This window comes from Zonotrichia leucophrys, chromosome 4 (genome assembly GCF_028769735.1).
Source record: "Zonotrichia leucophrys gambelii isolate GWCS_2022_RI chromosome 4, RI_Zleu_2.0, whole genome shotgun sequence".
NCBI classification, from domain to species: domain Eukaryota; kingdom Metazoa; phylum Chordata; class Aves; order Passeriformes; family Passerellidae; genus Zonotrichia; species Zonotrichia leucophrys.
The window spans coordinates 38,346,265-38,368,769 of record NC_088173.1 but is presented as its reverse complement, the minus strand read 5'-3'; positions in this window follow the sequence as shown (position 1 = coordinate 38,368,769).

Below are 22,505 nucleotides of genomic sequence, written 5' to 3'. Positions count from 1 at the left end.
GCGTGCCGCCCGTGGGGGCCCGCCGGGAGCGGGAGCGGCGCGGGGGCCGCGCCCGCCGGGAGGGAGCGGCGGCGGCCCCGCCCCGAGGAGATCCCCCCCTCCGGGGGGTCCGGCTGCCCCCTTCCCCCCGGGGGAGCGGGAGCCGGGCCTCCCGGAGGGCCGGCAGGGAGAGGGAGGGAGGCAGGGAGGGAGAGAGAAGGGGCGGGCGGGCGGCTTCCCGCTCCCCTCTCTCGGCGGGAACCGGGTGGGATCGCGGCGGTGCCCGGCGGAAGGTGAGCGCCGTAGGTGGGTCCGGTGCCCCCGACGGCCGAGGCGCCCGAGGCATGGCTCCCTCGGGGTCGGCTCGCCCGCGCCCGCCCATTGCCCCCGCAGCTCGTCCCCAAGGCCACGGAAGGTTCCAGAGGCGCGGGGCGGGCGTCGACTGCGGGAGCTGCCCCCAGCTCCCGGTGGCTTCTTGAAGCGGGGCTTCGGTGCTGTGGCTGCCCCGAAGGTGCCGCCAGCTGTCAGACCCTCGGTGTGTGGGCGGCATGAGCAAGGTACAACCTGCTGGGGATGGCGGCACGGCGGCCATCTCTGAAGCTGTGAGGGAGTGGTACGTGGAGGGGTGAGCTGGTCCCGGTGTGCCGATAACGGGAGAGCTGTGTGAGGGAAGAGCAGGAAGATCCAAGTGCCTGGTGCCTGGTGGCAAGAAAGCGCCTGTGAGCCCAGGACTCAATTTCTGAGTCAATTTCAGTTTTCAATTTCAATTGCTTTGCAATCCAGAAAGGGAGGGCCAGCAGGGGTGGAATGGAGGGAAAAGACAGAAGCCCAGAGAAGCCCGGCCCGGGGTGAGCCCTCAGAGGGGCTGAGGTGCAGCTGCAGCTGCTGACTTGAAAGCGAAGGGCACCTGCATAACCAAAGTCAGAGGTGGGTTTACCAGGGACTGGCTGCTTATCCCAGAAACTGAGGAAAAATTGGCATGTACTCAAAGAGTCCCCTTAGGAGGGAGAAAGGGAAAGAAGTATTTCATTGGTTCCTCACGACCACTGGTGTCTCTATACCAACTAGGCCCTGTTTTTCACCAAACAAAGCGAGTCCCTTCATATTTACACTTGAGCTCTTAAACAGCAGCACTGAACTAAATAGGAGTTTGGCATGGATACATAGCACATCAGATAAATTCCTGAGAAGACAGAAAGACTCTTTCCTCTCCCTTCAAGTGCATTTTTGAAGTCAACTCACAACTACCTCTTGTCTTGCCACTGACTCTCATTTGACTGAAGGTTTTCCCAACCAAGGCTTGAGCCACATCCACCTGAGGAGGGAAGGCCTGTGGTGCAGCTTGGGCTTCCTCACTCATCTTGGTAAGTGAAGTAAGGGTGTACTCCTGAGATACAGTATCCTTGCTTTATAGTTTTAGAGAAGAGTCATGCTTTGCAATACACAAACTTGTCCCATAAGCAGCCTGACATGGCAGAACTGTAGCAGTGCAGTTCTACGACAGCAGCTGTGCCTTTTGCATTGCTCAAGGGTACATCATTCTGAAATTCAGATTCTGGTCTGCAGCAGAGTAACAGTATCATAATAAAGTCACTTTTATTCCCAAGCAGATCCCTCACAGGGGGTTACACTGGCCAAACTGTAGTGGCCGCAGGACTGTAGTGGCCCAAGGACAGAGCAGGAGGTCTGTGTGTCTCTTCTCCTGCGTGGGCATAAGTATCTGTTCTGGTTCTCAGAGGAGGTGAGTTTCGGGTCTATTCATTAGAGAAAGATTTCCCAAAATGGGCTTTAGATCAAGCTGCCAAACTAAGAAAGATGTGACAGTTTGTGAGGAGCTGTTTCTACACAGAAATTTTACTTGGATCTGTGATAGAGACATTTCCCAGAGAGTCTGTGGAATGTGCTGTTGACCTTGTGTAATATGAAGTGCTTAGAACTTCAAGCTCTGTAGTGATGGGGTGATGTAAAGATGTATAAGCAACCTTGAAGAAGGTGGAATGTTCTTTAAAACCTCTGAATAGAAATTGCTGATTCTCGGGGTTTTGTGCAAGAAGACCTGATTTAATCTAATGTTCCTTTCCACTCTTTAACAGTACAAGTTGACCTCTTTTCTAATGAAGCATTTTTCTTGGTTGATACAGAATTTTATTTTAATTTTAATAATGCAGAGTTAAGATCAGTGTTAGTATATACCAGTTCAGAGTGTTAACTTCAGGTGACTTCCAGCCCTTGATAAACAGAGATAAGGGAATACTTATGAAGTAAAAACATACACATAGGAAATATGGGTAATAAACACGTCAGTTTTTAAGGCCACCTGGATTCTGTCACATGAGGCGCATTACTAGAAATAATTAAGCATGATGATGCCATAAGAGAGCTGAATAAATTTTTTTATTTCTTCAGAAGTGATGAGAATCTTTGTAGGACATAAATGAGAATCTTTATGGGATGTAAGTAAGAATCTTTTGGGTTACAGTTCAAATATGTGTGAAAGGGTTAGAAAGTGTTAAAAAGTGAAGCTATTTTTGCCACACTGTTTGAGTGTAGCTAGATTTTGTTCTAGATTTGCCTGGGAGATAAACAGAGTGTGCTTAGTTACACCATTACTTTAATTAATAGATATTATTGTGTATCTAATGATATGTCCTTGGGTACCTGTATTGTGTGGATTGAATGTGTCAAGAGTGTGAGGCTGACTGTGGCATGCACTTGAACTTACTGTTTCTCAAATTATTTTATGTTATACGTATTTTGCAAGGGAATTCAGCTGCATCACTAAACTTGCTTTCAGGTTTGAAGACCTGTTGGACACCAGGAAGAATATTTCCAGTGAAAGGATGGTTAAAGCATTGGGACTGACTGTGCAGGGAGGGTGAAATCACTGTCTGTGGAGTGTTCAAGAAACAACTGGACGTGACATTTAGTGCTCTAGTTAAGTTGGCATGGTGGTGCTCAGTCAAAGGTTGGACTTGGTGATCTTGGAGGCCTTTTCCAGCCTTTATGATTCTATGATTCTGAGTCCAGGGACTCCCCAGCAGTTTGAACAAAAGAGGAAATGCGTAGTCACGTGTAGCAGCTAGAGTCCCTTTTGGAAATACAGTTATCACAGGAGTTTACAGACAGGTGCAGAACCTGGGCAAAGTGATTTCATGGCACCAGATTTGATAGAAGCAAACAGTAGCATCAAATTATTCATAAACTGCCCACAGATGTTGTTTGATGGCACAGATTTACATATTCTTGTGATTCACAGGGAAGCTTTCATGTGGTCACCTCACTTGTGAAAAGCTTAGCCCATGTAATGTGACATGTGTCGTCATTAGAGCTAAATTCCAACCTTTCACATAGGTGGCAAATACCTGGCATGCCATGAGGATCAATATTGCAGTGTTGGAGCAGGCTTGGAAATTATGATATTATGAAATTACAATATTCTGAGAAATTGTATTCCAGATCTGGTGGGGAAGCATTACCCCTGTGTATGAAGAACACAGTAGATAAAGCAGATGGACTTCTGTTCTTGGGAGAGTGACTCTGTTCTTGTTTTAACTGGAATTTGAGTTGAACTTCTGAAACATGTTTATTTTGTAAAGAGGAAAAAGCTTTTTTTCTTTTTTTTTTTTCAGAACCACTTACTTGAGGGTGAAATCTCTCCATATCTCTTTACCATCACACTTTTCTCTGAGTCCTTGCATATACTGTAGGATGTCTTGTGAATCCAGTGATTCCTTTTCAGGTAGTTTTCTACCTGAAGAGCAGGGAGTTGGGCTTGGTGATCTGTATGCATCTCTTCCAACTTAAAATATTCTAAAATTCTGTGGTCTTATTGGGATTACTCTGTGTCATAGACCAGTAAGAAATAGCCATGGATTCTGTGCTGTAGATACTCAAATCTAGAGTTCCAGATTCAATTATTTTTTTTTAAAAATCGCCTTTAATTTGAAATTTTGTATGTTTCGTTTAGAGAGGAAAGCAGAAAAACCCTTCTAAAGGTCACATAGTTTGTTTAAATTACTTTGCAAAACACCAAGCTTGAGAGCCCAAGCTCTGAGGCTCCTGCCTCAGCTGCGGCTCCTGAAACTTCAAGTTCCCATCTCCCTGTTTTCTGTCAGCTAGATGGACAGAGACAGAGGAATCTGGAAATTTGGAATGAGGACTTGGGCAGGAGTTTCAAGGTTTGGCAGTCTGGGCTCCTGTGCTTCTGGCTTTTTTTGGGTGAAAGCCCAACTGTCCTGAGAGTCCTATTAGAAGTAAAGTTGAGAGTTTTTTCTGGCTCTGGGCTGAATCACTGGGGCTGGGGTTCCTGTGGCTTCAGGGCAGAGAACTGAAATATCAGGAAACTCTGACTCTGGGACAGTACTAATGGCAGGAGTTCCCCACAGCTGTGAACTCCACAAGTCCAGTCACTGTAGCAGCTCCTCTGGTAATGAAGAAGGAAAACTGCTGGAATGGTTTCATTAAAGTGTCTTGTGGTTAGTCAGAAGTTTATAAAACCATTATATTTTTGCTTATATTTCTGTTTGTGATGTAACAGAATTTTTTCAGTTGATCAAAACATCTCTGGTTGGCTCTCCCCACCCTATACTATAGCCCACATAATTTCATGGGGTTGAGAATAACATGTTGCTTGTCTTTGCATACCACAAATACAAGGTGTGAAAGCTGGTATAGCATGAATGAACAGGACTTGTTAAGGTATTTTTTATGGGAAAATAGGTGCCCAGACAGTCACAGAAAGGTTTTTAGGGTATGCCTTTACCACAGATTTCCCTGTGGCTCTTACAAATCTTCTAACCCAGCTGAAGCCACCTGGACCATTTGAGTCTGTAAACTAATGGGTCTCCTCTCTGCACAAGACTTCAAAAAACCCTGATTCCCATCTGTGTACAAAAGCAGTATTGGACTGATGTTAACTTCACTTGATTGGCTCATCAGGGATTAAGACCTGCAGATTGTTTTAGCACATCGCGGCAGCTGCTAACACAAACCTTCAATTACGTGTGCTCAGTTTTGCAATGAGGGCTGGTCTAACTAGGAGGCAGATAAAGCAAAGCATTTCGTGAGGGAATGAAGACTCAAGAGGCCCTCTTGCCTATAGCCTGCATACTTTCACTACCTGCTGTAATTCACCTCAACAGCGGGTCTCTATTTATGTCTGTTACAAAGAGACAAAGGAAGCTGCTGTGGGAAAAATCTTTCTTGCCTGCCAGGGACTGTGGTAATCCCACTCTGTACTGCAGTTTACAAGCCACGTGTATGTTGTGCCTTGCTCCAGTGTTTGAAGTATCCATAACTTGCTGTAGGAACAATTTGCATAAGATGTCAACAGGGGAACTGAAATACTTGTAATACTTACCAAAGCAATAAAGGTCTTTCTGAATAAGGGATATTGTGCATGCCAGAACTAAATAATACTTAAATATTTGTGCTTAGTATTCTTTGTAGCCTGCTGAGCGTGGAGATGGAAATTTTCCCCTGGCAGTGTTCAAAGTAAACTGTCAGGAGGCTCTGCTGTGAGCTGCCCAATGACTGGGATGTCAGACAGGATTCCACAGGTTTTCCCTGTGTTGGTGCAGTGCATGTGCATTTCCCTTTGTTCCACAGATCGTTGTGAGTCAATTCCTATTTGATGTGGAAGCTTGGGGAAGTTCTTCGTTGTAGCTTTTGTATAATACATGGTAAGGCACCATGTACAGCATTGCTGCATATCAGGCATACATGCTAAATTAACTTGAGACTACAAACAATAAAAAAACTTTTCTCACACAAATGGAAAATAACAGTGGAGTCAGCAACCATTGCCATATATTTTTCTGGAACAGCATGTGTCCAATTCATATGTGTGATGCAGCTTTCAGAAAGATGTCTCTAGTTCAGTACCATAATTTATCTTTTGAAAAGTAAAGAGTTCGCCTCTCTTACAATTGCTCTGTGGTGCATTGTTCTCACAGCTACTCAGGGCCCTGGCACACAGGGTGTGTACCTGACACTCATGCCCAGCTGCCCAGGGCCCTGGCACACGGGGTGTGTACCTGACACTCATGTCCATCCCTGTGCCAACAGCCTGCCCCAAATCAGTCATTCTGCCACGTTAGGTGATTCCAGGCAGTGCTGAACGCTGCCTCACGTTTCTGGCATCACCCATGAGCTCTGCAGGCTGGTGTGCACTCCTGTGCACTGTCATTCATACATCCATCAGGCCAGCGTGTCCAGGTGCCTTCCAGCCTCCACTGACCTGTGGCTGCAAATTTTACCCTCTCTTCTCTTTTTCTGTCATGTTTTCCTGAAGGGGCATTGGGAACATTGTGTTACCAGCCTGAATCCTGACAGATGAGATCAGTCTGGAGACGATTAAAGCTGTAGCCTGAGTCCCAGTCATGTAAAGAAAAAGCTGGTGGAAGCAGGTGATTTTGTAAAAAGCTAATTCTTATGGAGGGTATTCTTTGGGAATCTATCACTGAAGTCACTCAGTTTGGCCTGCTTGCCCCCCCCCCATCCACCCGTGATGCACAGCAAATTTCAAGCCTATGGGTCTTAGATTATGTACAATAGTGAACCTTTAACCAAGAAAACCATGCTCAGGTTCACAGTAATTAAAAGGGAATGCCAGCACTCGTTTGGGCAGTAGCTTAGAATGTGCTCATAAAGCTGCTTCACACAGAGTACTGTCAAGCCATCAGGTTTTGGGACTCCCTGGTTCTGCAGCCTGATACTATTCTGCCAGGAATGTGGTCTTCAAAGACAGATTGGACTGTGTAAATTCTTCAAACTTTGAGGTAAAGAGTCCATTAACTTTGGTGAGAAATAAATCTAAGTAGGTGGTGGGTTCACACACAGGTGGCAATGTGTGAGTAATTTCTTTCATTTGACTGTAAGATGCATGAACAAAGAAGATCTTTGGATAAAGATGTAAACTGATGTGGATGCCAGATGAACTTTGACTGAACTTAAGGCCGAACCACATTTTAAAAAATAAATAAATTACCCAGGATAAGGAGAGACAATAGCAGATGCTGGAACCATCTGTTCCTGGACAGCTCTAATAGAAAACTCCTTCTAGTCTATTGCATGTTTCTTTCTCCATTAAATAGTAGTGTTCTCCCTATGAATGTGGTCTGCCTGTGGTAGGATATGAGCAATAACAGCCTTGATTTCCAGGTGAGTTGTCCTCAATCCCAGAACTTCCATATGCAGCCTGGCTTCTGCAGCATTTGAAATTCTGCATATAATCAAGTGATTGAGTTAAGCACTCCATCCTAACCTTAAGGCATGTATTACAATCACTATCAAATGAACTTTAAGGATGAGCTGTACTGCTCCATGTAATTTGTTACAGATGTGAGGGAATCCCTAATTTCCCAAGGAATGGTCACTGCAGACTAGATGTTGTCTGAATGAGGTAAACAGACTGCGCTTAACCCTTACGACAGAGATTTGGTTTTAATTTGGGCAAGAATATGACTCAAATTCATCACTATTCCAGCTTTTTAACTTTTCCTGCTCCCCATATAATTTTTTAGAATAAAGCCTAAATTGTAAAACAGAATCATAGCATTCCAGGGACTATACAAAATTACAGACTATTTTCTGTCTTTGGGACAAGATTAGTAGGTATAGGTCATCACTCAGATATAGTATTAACTTTCATGAGGCATCAATTTTTTGAGACCCATCCAGTGGAATAATGATATTTAGTGATTTTGAATATGGAAATACATTGTTTGCAGGACAATGTCTATGCCATGGACAGGTTGTTGAATCTTGCTAGCAAATCAGTCAAGTATCAGTGGGAGTCAGATCAGTTTCTATTGCCACTCAACATTTTTTGGAAACTCAGGGATCAGCTGGTTGTTCACAAGGGAATTCTTTGTTCCAGCAGGTATTTTTTTTTTCTAATACAGAGTCTGAGATGAACTTCTGTGGAACTGTTTATCATAAACTTATCTGAATATGTGTAAGGAGGGAAGGCTCTGAGGGCATTTGAATCCTGTGCCTCTGGCAGCTTGAAGGAGCGGAGGGACTGTGTGGGTTGTTCTCTCTGGACCTCTGTTTTTTTTTAGTAGAACCTCGTGCCAAATGTTCAGTTCTTCTGGGAGGTTTGTGTATCGCTCCACCAAGCGTGGCTTTCCAGAGGGTTTGAACTTTAACACCAGGGGCACTTGCATGTCTCAGGAGGAGGTAATCTGTATAGACAAAACTTTGGGAAACACTTCTAAGTGACAGCTGTATGTTCCCTGAGAGGGCTGTTGTACCAAGAAATCAGTGAACTAGTCTGGAAGTCTGCACAATCAAATTGTTTTGACAGAGCTGAGTGGGCAGGTAATAATTCTAAATTTTCCAGTATTTTTGTTTTGGATACGAGACAAGAGTTTAAAGTTTTAATACTGGTTTGAACAAGATGTTAAAAATGAAATTTCAAGAAGATAACAGAGTAATTGTGAGTTATCACACTTTAATCTTTCTGCTTTCCTGCAGGGAGAGAATAATGTAGGACATAAACAGGACACCTCTAGAAAAACAACTTGATGGGGATACAGTCCTGTGCTTCCTTCTTACTGATCCTTATTTTAGAGATTTCTGGAATAGGATTCCACACTGTATCTTGGGATCCATGCAGTAGCATGAGAGAATTCTGCAAAGGTGTAACATTTAAATGAGTTAATTGTGATTTTTTTTTAACATCCTTTCTCAATGCAGACATCAATTCACTCAGTGATAGGTAGAACTAGGTAATTGTCTTTTATTTGAAGAATGTTAAGATTTATAAATAATAATAAAATGGGACCATAGCTAAAAAAATACTGAAGAAAAAAGGGAAGAACAGCAATTAGTGATAAAATAAAGAAGGAAAAATGAGTAATGAAATCAAGGTTCCTTCACATGTGCATCATCCTCTCCATTGTGGCTAGATCCATAACTCATTCAACAGGTTCTCCTGAATGTCATATCATAGAATTATGGAATGGTTTGGGTTGGGAGGGTCCTTGAAGATCATGAGTTGTAACCCCCTGCCATGGGCAGGGATAGCTTTCACCAGACCAGATTGCTCAGAGCCCCATCCAGCCTGGCTTTGAGCACTGCCAGGGATGGGGCAGCCACAGCCTCTGGGCAAGCTGTGCCAGTGCCTCAGCACCCTCACAGTAAAGAATTTTCCCCTAATATCCAACCCAAACCTGGCCTCTGTCACTTTAAAGTCATTACCCCTTGTTCTGTCTTGATCCTCCCCTCTCTGTGGAGATCCTTCTCCTCTGGGCCTGAACTTCAGCTGATACTTTATTGTGAGTGCAAAGATGTCAGCTAGCTATTATTTGTTTACTTACCTACTTACATTTCTTTTTATACTCATTAATCTTACATTGATACGGAATATTTTGAGTCATGCAGTGATAGGACAATAAAATTGTTTCATGTACCAATTTACTTTTGAGCTATGGGGAAGCCATGGGTTTTGGTTAGCTCTGAAACAGAAACCATTGCAGTGTACTCTGATTCTTAGTTGAGAAAACACTTCTTTTTAAATCTTTCTTAAAGATGCCCATTTCAGTGACCTTACTTGTACAATGCTCACAATCCTTATGTACTTGTTTGAGGAGCCTTGTAAAGATGCAAAGCACTTCTTAAGTGCTAAGTACTTGTTTATAATAGGAATTTTTCTTCCACTCCCAAACCTAAACTCTTCCCAGAAAATTATTTAGCCAGGCTGTGCTGTAATTTTCTGTAGTGTTTAAATGAGAATAATGTTTCATTGCTTCATTTGGCATGTAAGGTACAGTCTTTGTGTATGGCAACCCACAAAATAGAAAGGAGCACTGCAGTTTGTGTTATTAAATTACTGCGTGTAATAAGCATGCATTTTTTCATTGGTATCAAGGGCTCTGAGAAGCTGTTTCAACAGAAAGCAACAAAAATTGAGATTTTGTGCTTTGTCATACAGGTTTGATGCTTTCTGAGTCGCAATTAATAAACATTGTGGAACATTTATTACTGTCCTGATGGAAAAGAACTGAGAATCTGTTGTATTGTTATATGTCAGAAGCACATGAATACTCAAATATTCCTGTTCAAATGAATGATAAAGATACATTCTTTTTCATGGTTACAGTTTTACATTTTCAAAATAAAATGTAAAAGAGCGTGGAGATGAAATTTCTTGAATTTGCTTTGTTTGTGGAAACACAGCTTTCCAAAGAGCCGTATTGGTTGGTGCTCTGATTTGTTTACATGTCTGTAGAAAGGAGACAATTGGAAATGATGAAATCACTGCTTTACAGGTAGCCAACACCCTTGGCTGTGTGGATTTTGGCTGAGATGGTGAGGAGTGCTGCAACCCAAGTGTGATCCACCGCCAACTCCGTCAGTGCTTCATACTGAGAATGGGTAATTAGTTTTCATTAAACACTTTAGCTGACACTGAAAAATACGAGTATTGCTACAGAACATTATTTGCAGGATCTATATTGACATTTTGGTACAATGTGCATCAAAATTAATTTTATGTTCACATAGTGTGATGGGTAAAACTGTCTGAATCACCTGCTTTTGGAAATTTGCTTACTACTGGAATAAGACATGAAAGAGAAAGCTGAATACAATTATTTAAAAAATCTTCATTATGTAAGTTAGTTCAATATAACTATAGTCTTTTGTTTTAAGCCTTTTGGAAGTTAATTTTCCATTTTTATTTTAAATGTATTTGTATGTTGCCCCCGCACAGTGGCAATCTGCATTTGATTTTGTCATTTACTTCATATTACAGTAGTCTATAGAATAACATTAGAGTAAATTTTAAGTAAGCTAAGGAAATATGGGGCTTGTAGAAGGAACATTTATCAGGGTACTGTTGTATATGGAGAAAATGCATGCTTCCTTCTATTATTAAATTAAACATCTCTGGGCAGTAATTGAGACTTGTTGAACTCTGGTGTGAACTCTGAGCTCTAGATAATATTCTAAATGGTGATTTCCTGATTTTGTCTTATGAATAGTTCTAAGTAAATTAGTAAAGATTTAATCTTTTTTTTTTAGAAAAGAAAATGTTAAATTAATAGGTTGATTCATTTACTAATTAGTTGCTTGGGTCTTAATGTAAATTTTAACTTTGTGAAAGGAAAACATAAGCGTTTGCTCTCCATGAGATTGAAAATTCCTAAATTACTGAAAATTTGCAAAATTCTTTGCTTTTGAAGTGTGCATGCTGTAAGAATTAAAGAAGAAAAAGCTTCATTAAAACCTGTAGCAGAGATTTTTGTACTTGATGTTTGAGACATGGAAATTCTGTGCTGGGACTTCCTGTGATCCTTTTAGGGCCACATTCAAGTCCCAGTTGTAAAGGAGAAGAGAAGGCCCATTAGCTGTTTGAAACTGTCACGTCACTGTTGATTTCAGTTTGAACAATTTCTAACTACAAATCTGCCCCAGGGTCTTTCAATAAAGATCCTTCTGTGTTATTTTCTTTGAGAGGCAGAAAAGCCGTACCCAGAAAACAGCAACAAAAGCCTTTGTGCTCCATCTTGTCCGTTATCACTTTGGGATATTAAACTGTAGTGGCATTTTGGTAGCAAAAGAAAGGAAGGTGGTCTGCCAACTAAATCAGGATGCAATTTCCTTCCACCTTCTTAAACAGTCTTATGATGTCCTCTTTGTTAGCCTGCCTCTGTTATGTTGAATTAGTCTTCTCCACATTACTTAAATTCCAAATATAGAAATACTGTTGGTGCTCATCAGGCAGAGTGAACCAGAAAAAGATTACCCTTGTAGCCATGGGACGTGGAAAAAAAAAAGAAATTAAACCTTGTGCTGTTTCACCTGTTAACTTAGAACATCTGGTAGGCATGACCACTGAGAGGTCCTTTGGTGACACTTCAGAGACAGCTGCGCTTAAACGTGGTGACAGAGATGGTGTGGAAACACCCGAGATTGACTCTGTCTCTGCCTTAACTGCAGGGAGAGTGCGCCAAATCTAAAGAATTCTGAAGTGATTCTTCTTCAGTTTGTTGTCCTGGATGCTTTGCATTCCCTATTTCCTGCGGGAAAGGAGTGTCTCCTTTTTGTTCTTGTTCTGTTGCTGTTTCCCTCCCCAGCTCCGCAGCTACCCCACAGAACCAAGCGTTGCTCAGTGGAACTCACCTTGCCGAAGAGCAAGACTTTTCCTGGCTCCTGGACTGGTGCACAAACATGGCTGCTTGTGTTGTTTGGGCTAACAGTTCAAGTATCCCAGCAAGTCCTACTTAATAAGCTATCTGATAAGGCTTGATTATGCTTCACTGTGTTTAAATTTCTTGGGGAACTGTTTAGATGATGAAAGTGCTCCAGTTCCTGCATTTGTGTAAAACTCCAAAATTATAAAACACAGCCTTTAGTGTCTCAAGGTCTCAGATGATTGAAATACCAAAAGGATTTGCATATTGAAGTATTTTATTCAGTATCTCAATATTAGCATAGATGATACTTTGTGTAAATAATATCTGTTTATGCTTTGCTTTCTGTGTTACGTTTTGCTGGTGTGACTGTTAAATAGAACAGTCAGAAAGCAATTTTCTTCCTTGCAGTTCTAGAACCTACAGGAGGAAAAGGTGTAGATCATCTAGTTTTTTTATCTCAGCAACAGAGACTGTGCCTTGCATTTTTGAGACATTCTTCTGATTTGTTGAGCTTTAAACAGTAATATCAAATTGTAGGTGGTGCTATTTCTCTTTGGCATTATATTTCCATTAAATAATGTCTTTTGAAAATGATGTGTCCTCACAGACTGACGGTGTCTTAACATTCATCTGGAAAAAAATCTGCATTAAATCTTAACTGATCCTGGGTAAATAGAGAAGTATTCTTGTTGTTATTATGCATTGACTTTCTCCTATCTAATTGCTCATCCTTACAAGTTATAGAACACAAGCTTCCGTTATGTACTTGGCCTGAGCCTTAATTTTTCAGAGCTATTAAAGGAAAAAAAAAATTCAAGCAACAGACTGTGACAAATGCTGTGACAAATAAGGAATTTCAAAGGATATACAGGAAACTTGTTGAAGTTAACATGTTTCAGACCTTCAAAATGCCATACTTCTCACACCTTCCTTTACCTCACATTGAAGATATCCAGGTGTGGTTCTACTGATAGCATTGTTGTAGTTGTGTTTGTTTGGCTTTTTTGTTTCAATTTAGCTCTTCCTTTCCCTTCTGCCCTGGCATTATTTTCACTATTGACAATGTTTTTATTTAAATTCATAATTTTGATAATTCCAACTGGACAATTGTGTTTCATTTACTTATGGCACTTCATGTGAAACAGTTCTGCCTTCATTTCCTGTTTATTTTTAGTTGCTAATTTTCAGACTTTTGGGTTTTTTAAAAATCCTGTTTGGTACAAACCAGGGTGGTCCAACTGGCAGCCCCAGTTCCATCTGGCCTGCTGCATTTGCCAAGGAGGAGCTAGGAAATGCCTGTAAGGGCATGCACTGCCCTCACAAGCACATGTTATCTCTTGGTCAGATACATAACCGTGCTTGAAGCCCAACTGTTGGGCCATGTCCACCCAGAAAAGAAGATTGGCACATTAGACATTCCTTTTCCCCGGCACAGCTACTTGTCTGGGGGGATAGTTGTCCTTTCAGCAATCTTCAAAGAGGATGCTACAAGTGGGAGCTGCCACCTGTCCCTAAAAGAACGAGGCCATTGTCATTTTTCCTGGTTAGATTGATAAATAAAGAGAGAAAAAAACTCTGACAGGAAAACTCTGCTTAAGCCCCAGGACAGTAGGAGATAGTTAGAATTTTAATATCAACTTCAACAAAGCTGATGTTACCAATTTATGCGATTATTTCAGGCTTTGCATCTGCCAAGTGTCCTCTGTCAAGTCACTCTGTCTTTTCTCCTTAGATACGATGAGCATGAAGGTAATAACCAAGCACTGAGCATTAAAAGCACCCTAAGAATCAAGTACATTTTGTCAAATTGACAATATAATTTCAGAGGGTTTCATTTGGTTACTTTGCATGTTTCTTTTTGTTGGAGAATCCTGTGCTTTCAGATGCAGATGGGTGCCTCACTTGAAATCAGTGCATCTGCCAACATGCAATTTCTCATAAGAAATTATCTCAAAAGCTGAACTGATCCAATGTACTCCATTATGTTGAAGAATAATTGCCTTTTTGTAGCAAAATGAGCCCAAAGAAGCATGAGGCCTAACCAGTGCCTCATAAAACAATTATATCACATCTTTTGATGTGTATTCCATTTCCATTAAAAATATTTATAAGATTGAGCAAGAATGGGGGCAGACTACAGCTTGGCAAAAGGCTGAAATAAGCAATCAGAAGCAATATACCCCAATGTAACACGTACATTTACAGTTACCATGTATCATTGTGTGATGACAGCAGAGCTCTGTGGTTTTATTGTTCTTACTCAATATACTGTACCACATAGAGGTATCAAGAGCACATAGCAAAAAAAACCTCCCTAATATTCAGTCTTAGTTTTATACTTATTGCTTTTAGCTTTCTGTTTTCCTTCTCAGTTGTAGAGAAACACCAGATTAATGTTCATAACTTACCTCTTTCCAGTTTAGAGTGTACAGCAGCACAACTGCTCTAGTCACTCTGTGCTCATTTATTTTAAAATATTTATTCTGTTTATTGTCCTACTCTGGGCTGTAGTGTTCCCCATTATACCAGGCATCTCCAATTTTGGTTAAAAACACCCCTTATTTCAGATACAGATCATCTCCCCAGGGTGTTTTTTTAATTTTTTTGTCTTGATTAATCTCCTTTGTTTTCTGCCTCTTCTTTGCCTGTTCTTTCTTATTGTCTAATCTTTATGCTATCTATGGCTATGGTGTTTTCCCCAAGTCTTTCTTTCCTTTGCCTTCTTTTCTCCTTTCGTGCTCAGCTCTCTTTTTCACAGTGATTCTCCCCTGTCTTCCCTTGGTGTTCACCCCTTCCTCAATTTTCTTCCCGTATTCTTCAATCTGATAATTCTCTTCAGTTTCTGCTGTGTTCACTTTACTTCACTGTCCTACACCCTCTTGGTCTTCCTTTGTGTTCCCTAATGTTGTCTTGTATTTGGGAGCTGACTGATGATGACAGGAAAGTGGAAGGGAAGACAACAGCTGAAGTAATTTAGACATATGCCAACTTCTAGAGAAAAGTTTTGTTCAGGAGTAAATAACTGAATTGAAGCATCTAACAGAAACAGCAACAAACCCAATGATTTCTTACGGGTAGCTATTTGTAAGTGAAACTGAATTTTACTTGATGATTCCAGTTGGCCGTATTGTAGAAGGACTGAAAAAGAGATAAAGTTTAAGTGAAGCAAAACATACTTATATTATTAAGTATATCTGGTAAATAGTTGCAGGGTTCATGTCTTGAGAAGTGTTCATGGAGAGAAAAATGGAGGATAAGGCACTGGAAAATGGAAGATGCTGGTGAAAGAAATAAATACATAAATCACATGAGGAAACTACACATGATGTATGAAAAGATGGTGAATCGGAGGCAATAAAGACTTGCAACAAGTCTTTGGGGCTGGTTGAAAACCAGAAAAAGTAGTACAGAACTGAGAACAAGCAATGATAATTCTGTTACCGCAATGGAAAAAACAGGAGCAGTGGAAATGGCAGCAGAACCAGTTTACTGGGTACCAGACACACACTATTAATTAAAGCAATTTCAAGAGGGTGCAAAGCATTATGGATAAGACAATGAAGTCCTGGGAAGCCAGTGGGTTTGAAAAGGGGTATATTTCATACTGGTAAATTCTTCCTTGTTTGGCTTGCAGAAAGTATTCAACTAGAGGAATTTAGGTCATAGTTACCCATTGAACAGTGGTTTGTCAAAATTTTTGCATCTTACTGTGATACAAAGGTTGGGCCTAGATTTTTCTATTTGTATTCATGTTTTCTAACAAAAATTTATTCTCAGAGTTGTTACTCTGATTGAATGAAATCACAACCACAGGCAGAATATAGTCAGTTGCAGGCATTGCTGGAGTAACAGTCCTGTAAAAGAATCACAAGCTTCTCAATTGCAATATGTGCAAGGACTCAATTTCCGAAACAGAAGATCATTTTGGTAGCTTTACCAGCAAATCCAAAATTCTGGTCATCCCTCATTGGCTCCCAAAGATTATGATTGGGTGGTATGTATTATAATAGTCTGCTGCTTGCTGAAAACCAAGGAATCCTCTGTAGTATCTCACATTATTCTCATTGAACAATCAGATAGCATAACCTTTGTTGCTGGAACTTTTTTTTTTTGCTTGAAAACCATGTTTCCTGCAAGTCTTGTGTTAAAAAATGATATCACACATTGGATAAGTTTTATTAAATTAAAATGACAGAGGCATATTCTTAATTAAAAACCAACATTTTACAGAAGTTAGATTCGGGGTGGCTAGCATGGCTTCACCAAGGACAAATATTCACCAAGGGCCAATTGAGACTGAGCCTGCAGCCTTCAAGGGTGGATTAACATCAGTGAACAAGGGAAGAGCTATTGATGTCATCTCTCTGGACTTCTGCAACATTCTTGCCTCTAAATTGTGAAAGACATTAATTTGATGGAAGGACCATTAGGCAGATAAGAGTCAGTCGATGGCTCAGTGTCCAAATGAAAACCAGCAATGAGTGGTGTCCCTCAAGGGTCTCCAGTGGCACCAGTACTGTTTAGTATCTTCACTGTGTCCGTGGTATTTGCATATAAAGAAGGAAGAGCAAGAGATGTTTTATCCACTAATTGTTTTCAACTGTTGTCTGAAGGAAGAGAAAAATTAAAATAGATGAAAATGTTTTCTTTATTCAAAACCAAAGGAGCATTTTATCTGGGACTAGATTGCAGGTTAGAGGTTCATTACAGGAGTGTTATTTTGACATGTGAATAACTAATTTTATAGCCATTTAGAGTCAATGAGGGAGAAAGGACAGGCAACACTGTACTTTGAATAGCCGTGGGCACTCAGTCTCCAGTCTTACCAATGGTAATAGGCATCAATTGTCTCAGTAGCAGAGGGAACCATGTATGTGTATTTCTTATTACTATAATGCATATACCTAAACAATTTGCATGACAGTTTAATCTGTTCTAGTCAATAGCCACTTAATAGAAAAGAAAAAAAAAACCAGCTTAGCTTAGCTTAGCTTCTAAGCTGTGAAGTGTTTGGAAAAAGTAGAACTGAGAGTGGTTATAACAGCCCTTTGATTTCCCTGTTATTCTGTCCCCTTACTTGCTTGAATTAACCTTTCCTTAAGGGCATATAGGAAGTGAAATTTACTCCAGCATAGTGTTGTAATCTTTTCTTGCAGATAATGAAGTCAGAGAAAATGAGCATAATGCAGACTTGTCCCTTTTCTTCAAAGTATTGATTCTATTGCATAGTCATAGTTGTAGGAAAGAAGTGAAGGGGATTTTCTCCCCCAAGTGAAGCAGATGTCTTCCTGAGCCAAGTCTGAGATTTTGTTTTTTGTAAGGAAGCAGAGGGAATGCCTATTTATGGTATTTTGCAGCTACACTGAAGGAAATGTTCTCTTCAGATTATGTTGAGTGGCTCCATAGTATACAACGGTTGTGGTCCCCCTGGTGAGCCAAGAGCCATGTAAGCAACATTTACGCAGACTGGGCTTTGAGAATCTGATCCTCAGACATGAAGACAGTCCTTCATGAGTTTAATATTCTGGGAATTCAAGACTCTTTGCAATATTTTCTCCTGTCTGAGTCACATAGGTTACTGAATCAGTTACTGGTTGTGCTTTTCAAGTTAAGTTCTATGAGGAAATGACATGTAATTACAGCTGCCCAAAAGAGACAGAGTAGAAATCTATTCTGTATCTCCAAAGTTATTCAAGGTGTAAATAAAATGTGTTTTGGTTTTATGTTCTGGTGCAACAGATTTTAATGGAGGGCAAAGACTTAAGGATTCATCTGCTTCCCAACTAAAACATGCTTTAGAAAAGCAGAGACTCTTCTCCCTGCTGCCTCTGAACTGACATGAAAGCTGGGGATATTTCAGTCCATTTGGGCTCCTGTAGCACTACATCCTAGTTCCTAGCATGCACCTGTTGTTTACAGGAATATCAAGCAAATTCTGGGCAATAACTTTATTTTAATTAATTTAGGAGTCCTTTATCTTACTAGCCCTGTTGGGGAGTAGGGTGTTTTGTCCCAGAGGGCACAGTGTCTGTCACTCAGGAAAGCATGTCTATCCGTATATGGAGCTGTGTTGCTCCAGTTAAATATACCTCAGTTGAGCTGACAACACAGCATAGCTTTGTGGTTGCGTAATCAATGTTTTCCCCTTCTGCTTTTTTTGTGACCTCTAGCCAAACCCTGCTTTGAGTAACTAATTTCCATGTGGGATTTTTTATGCAATTGTTGCTATATTAAATGAGTTTTCTGCAAGCAAGAAACAATATATTTTGTGAAATTAGCTCTTTTCTATGCCCCCTACAGAAATAGCTGTGTACTTGAAAGACTGAGAGTGAATCCTGTTTTGTCATGAATGCCTATTCCTCAGAATGCAGGAGACTTTAGGCCTGATTGCTCAGTGGGTTTTGAGGTGCTTATAGAGCTTGAAGTGTGAAAAGCAGAGATCTTCTTGACTTATGTCACTGTTGTAAGAATTCAGGTCTTCTGGCAGACTTCAGAGGCAAAACAGTTCCAACACAGCAGTCTTCCATTGCATGAGTGAGACTTTGCTTTCTCTTCCCTCACCTTTCTCCTGACACAGGCTGCTCCCTCAAGGGCTTGAGTGCTATTCCTTCCCTCAGGATCTCCTCTTATTCAGCTCAACAGGGACTTCTAAATTCACATTCAGAAGAGAGGACTAATCTTTGCTTTTGCTTCATTTCAGGATACTGTCTACATTTCGGAAGAAATACGGCAGAAGTCTAATGACAATATCCTTATTCAAAGCCTAGGCTTTAATTTTTCCCTAAACACTATACTTCCTGACTATTGAGTGAAGCAGGGATCCCAAATACATTAAAAAAAAAAATATTCTTTATGTGCACAGGAAGCAATTAAAGATTGCACAGGTGAAGATAATGCTGACCTGTTTAAAACTTTGAGTAAGACTTTGCAGCATGTGTCATATTATCTAGGTTTTAATGTCCCATCCTATCTGACAAGGTAGAATGTAGGAAAGGAAGTAAGACCTTCCTGAAAAATAGAATTGTTCTTAGGTGGAGGTACACAGGCTTGGTATTAAATAGAGATTTTACTGACCTGTGGCAGAGGCTTTTGGTGTCCTCAAATGAAATATTTGGCAACAGCCATAAGCTGTCATCTCCTTTGTGGGTTGACCACAGTGCGGAAAAGATTCATGCAGCTCACCAGTGACTTTCCCAACAGGATACCTACAGCAGGGGAATCTTAAAAACTGAGAACTATGTGTCCTGTTCCAGGTTCGTGTGGGAAGTAGTTGTACTTAGTAGTACTAATTAATATTTTTCATACTTTTCCCAGCAGTTTGCCTCTTCTGCTTTTCTCCTGTCAAGTTTTCCCATACACTTTAAGTCACTTTTTTTATGAGTGCTGAGTCTTCCAACCCAAGTGATTCTTTTTCTGAGCTGTGTGTATAACAAGAAGAACATTGAGAACACAGGAAGACTGTTTGCCTCTTTTCTGTTCCAGTGCCCAGTGCCATAATTGTTTCTGGCAGCCATGAGAAGCTGTTGCAAGGAAAAGCTCTGTTCAGTGTGGAAGACAAAATGTGAAAACAGGCTTTGTAAAGAATGTTGCTTGATACCCTCTAGCAAGCTTTCATCAAGCACGTGGAAACTCCTGATTTTTCTCAGAAGTTTAGAGCATGTCTGCACAGGGTGAGACTGCATAGTGACAGTGAAAAGGATCCTGCCAAATTTTAAGTCCTTCAAAGAAGGAAGATTGAAGACCCTCTCAGTGAAACAGCTGTAAGAATTTTTTAACACAGGCAGAAGTGTATAATGAAGCTACTTTATTGGTTCTTTTAAAGAAATGAGGTTAAATCTATTAAATTGAAGTGTGCAACCACACATAGATTTAGAAGACTGATAGAAGCAGCATTATTTGCCTGACATGACAGAAAGTTCCAGATTCACCTGTAGAACAGGACTTCCTAGAAAAAAACCCAACATTTTTGGGGGAACCAAAGTTGTCATTGAGAGTTTTAAAAATATATATATATGATAGTCTGTGTGAAATAAAGGTTGCCAGACAAGCTAAAGCCTAGCTGACACTTGGTCTCATTTTAGGACAGAAATCAAAAAGGAATGACTTACTCTGCTGTTCAATAAATGCAACTGTAAATGAATTCTTGCATAGCACTGGGAACACTTTGCATTCCTTGAAATCTCCTTGGCAATTCGTGGTGTGGTCAGCTTCAGTATCTGAGGAGAATGTGTTACTTCTGAGTGTATCTTGAGCCCCTCTTTCCTCAAGTAATCAGGTAGCACTGAAATGATTTGTTAATCCCTTCCATGGCTCGGGACTGCTCTGGAAGCTCCCTTTGATGGCCAGGTTTATTGAGGAATGGTATAGGAGAATTTCAGAGGGAACAGAAGAGCAAACCCCTGTCTATCTGATTAATGGCTGTGGAGAATAAAGGGGCAAATTAACAACCTAACATCTTCTGCTGGCCATTCTGAAACCACACTGCCATTCAAGAAGAGACAACAAACAAGAGCCCTGCCTGAGGCAGGCTGAATTGTCAAGACCAGTACCTCATCCTCTGTTTCTTCTGAGAACAGTGCTGTACTACAGTAGCCCTAAAATGTATGAAGGGCGGAAAACAAAAACTACTGAACTTTTCACCACACCATGACCCAGGTTTTTTCCCCACACCCATGCAAATTGTATCCAAATGTTTATTGTAACCTCCTTTGCCTCGGACTGTTTCTTTTCCCTACAGTGTCATATTCTTTGCTCTCTGGACTCCAGGTTCTGTCAGCTCATGTGCAAATGTTTCAGGAAGTAATTAGAAAGCTATGTGCTCATTACTATCATGTAAATTAGATCGCACCTCACTCTCCAGGTAATTCATATAATCAGGAATGAATTACCTCCCTTCCTCAGGTCCTAAAGAAAAGGTATAATTTAAAATTGTCTATCATTAGCAAGTTCATTTAGTTTCTGTTTGATTTTGATATGTTTTTAGTGAATTAAACACTCTTAATTTGAAGAGCGATTTTAACTGTGAGGAATTAAAGCTAGATTCTTGTGACTAGCAGCAGCAGCAATCTGTGAATTACTGACGTATATATTTAATATCTCCCTTGAGAGCAGGAAAGTTCTTCAAATGTTGAAACTGGCTTAAATAATTCAAATTCATATGAGTGGTGAAAATTCTTTGGCTAATAATGTTAGTCTGATCGCTTCACTTCCAATTTAATATGGAATATTTGAAATAGTTGTTAATAGTATGTTGATTGATTTTAATATCTTATTCAACATAATGGTTTGCATCCTGACACCTTAGAACTGTCTAGATTAATATTCTCAGATTGATGTAAACAAATATGTTTTCATCAGGCCAAGTAATACGTTCCTTCACATACCTGGTTTTGCTTGTTGCACTGAGAACTAGCAAAATGCCTGGCTGTTTTTCTTCTCTGTTTCTACAAAAGCTATTAAGGAGAGTTAATATTTTTTTCCTGTGAAAATGCTACTTCATGATCACTTTTACTAGGAATGTTGAAGAAAGAAAAAAAATGAATGAAAAATATGAAAAATAAAGGGAGCACTGGGATTGGGTTGCAGAAAGCTGAGTTTTAAGTTCCTGCTCTGACATTAAAATAAGGACACTGACAACTGATGCCTTTTGGCTGTTCTGGACTCTGTCTTCCCTGCTTTTATGTGGGGAAACTTTGAAACTTCTGGGGTTAACTCTAATGTGGGAAAGAAATATTTTTGAGATTTCAAAATTTAAGAGGAAAGGATCTGTTTACCACCCAGATGCAATGTCAAGAAATAATGTGAAGCAAAACAATTGTCAGCAGCAATCATTCAAAGTAATTTCTTGTTCAGGTTTGAAACTTCAAACCTGAAGTGCTTGCCCACACAATAGGTTATTGATAGGATGGTCCTTCTCATTCCTTTAAAGAAATTGAGCTATTTAGTTTAATGGTAATGGAGTCCTTAGGAATAAGAAATGGAATTTAACAAGAAAACTGTTAGGTAGTGCAGCCAGTACATTAGGCTTTGATCTCTTTTTTCCTTAGACCCATCCATTTTCTTTCTGTGTAATTTGAAGTCCTGGTATCTCTGTACCTGAATATATGTTGAACATGTATGTCTATCTCTTTGCAGAGAGAAATGAGCAGCACTGCTCTCACAGTGATTCTGGTGGTTCATATTCATGTCAAGGCCTGCAGTAACTTCTACAGGGTCGCTTATTTTCCTGCCAGTTTCTTACACATCCAAACCCATTTTTTCATTTCTTTACAAAGTAATTGTTCACCTTTCTTATAGACACAATCACATTTAATATTTAGCCTACTAAAATGTTTGTTTTGTATTTTATTCCTTGAATTTTGTATTTCCTTGTATTTTATGTGT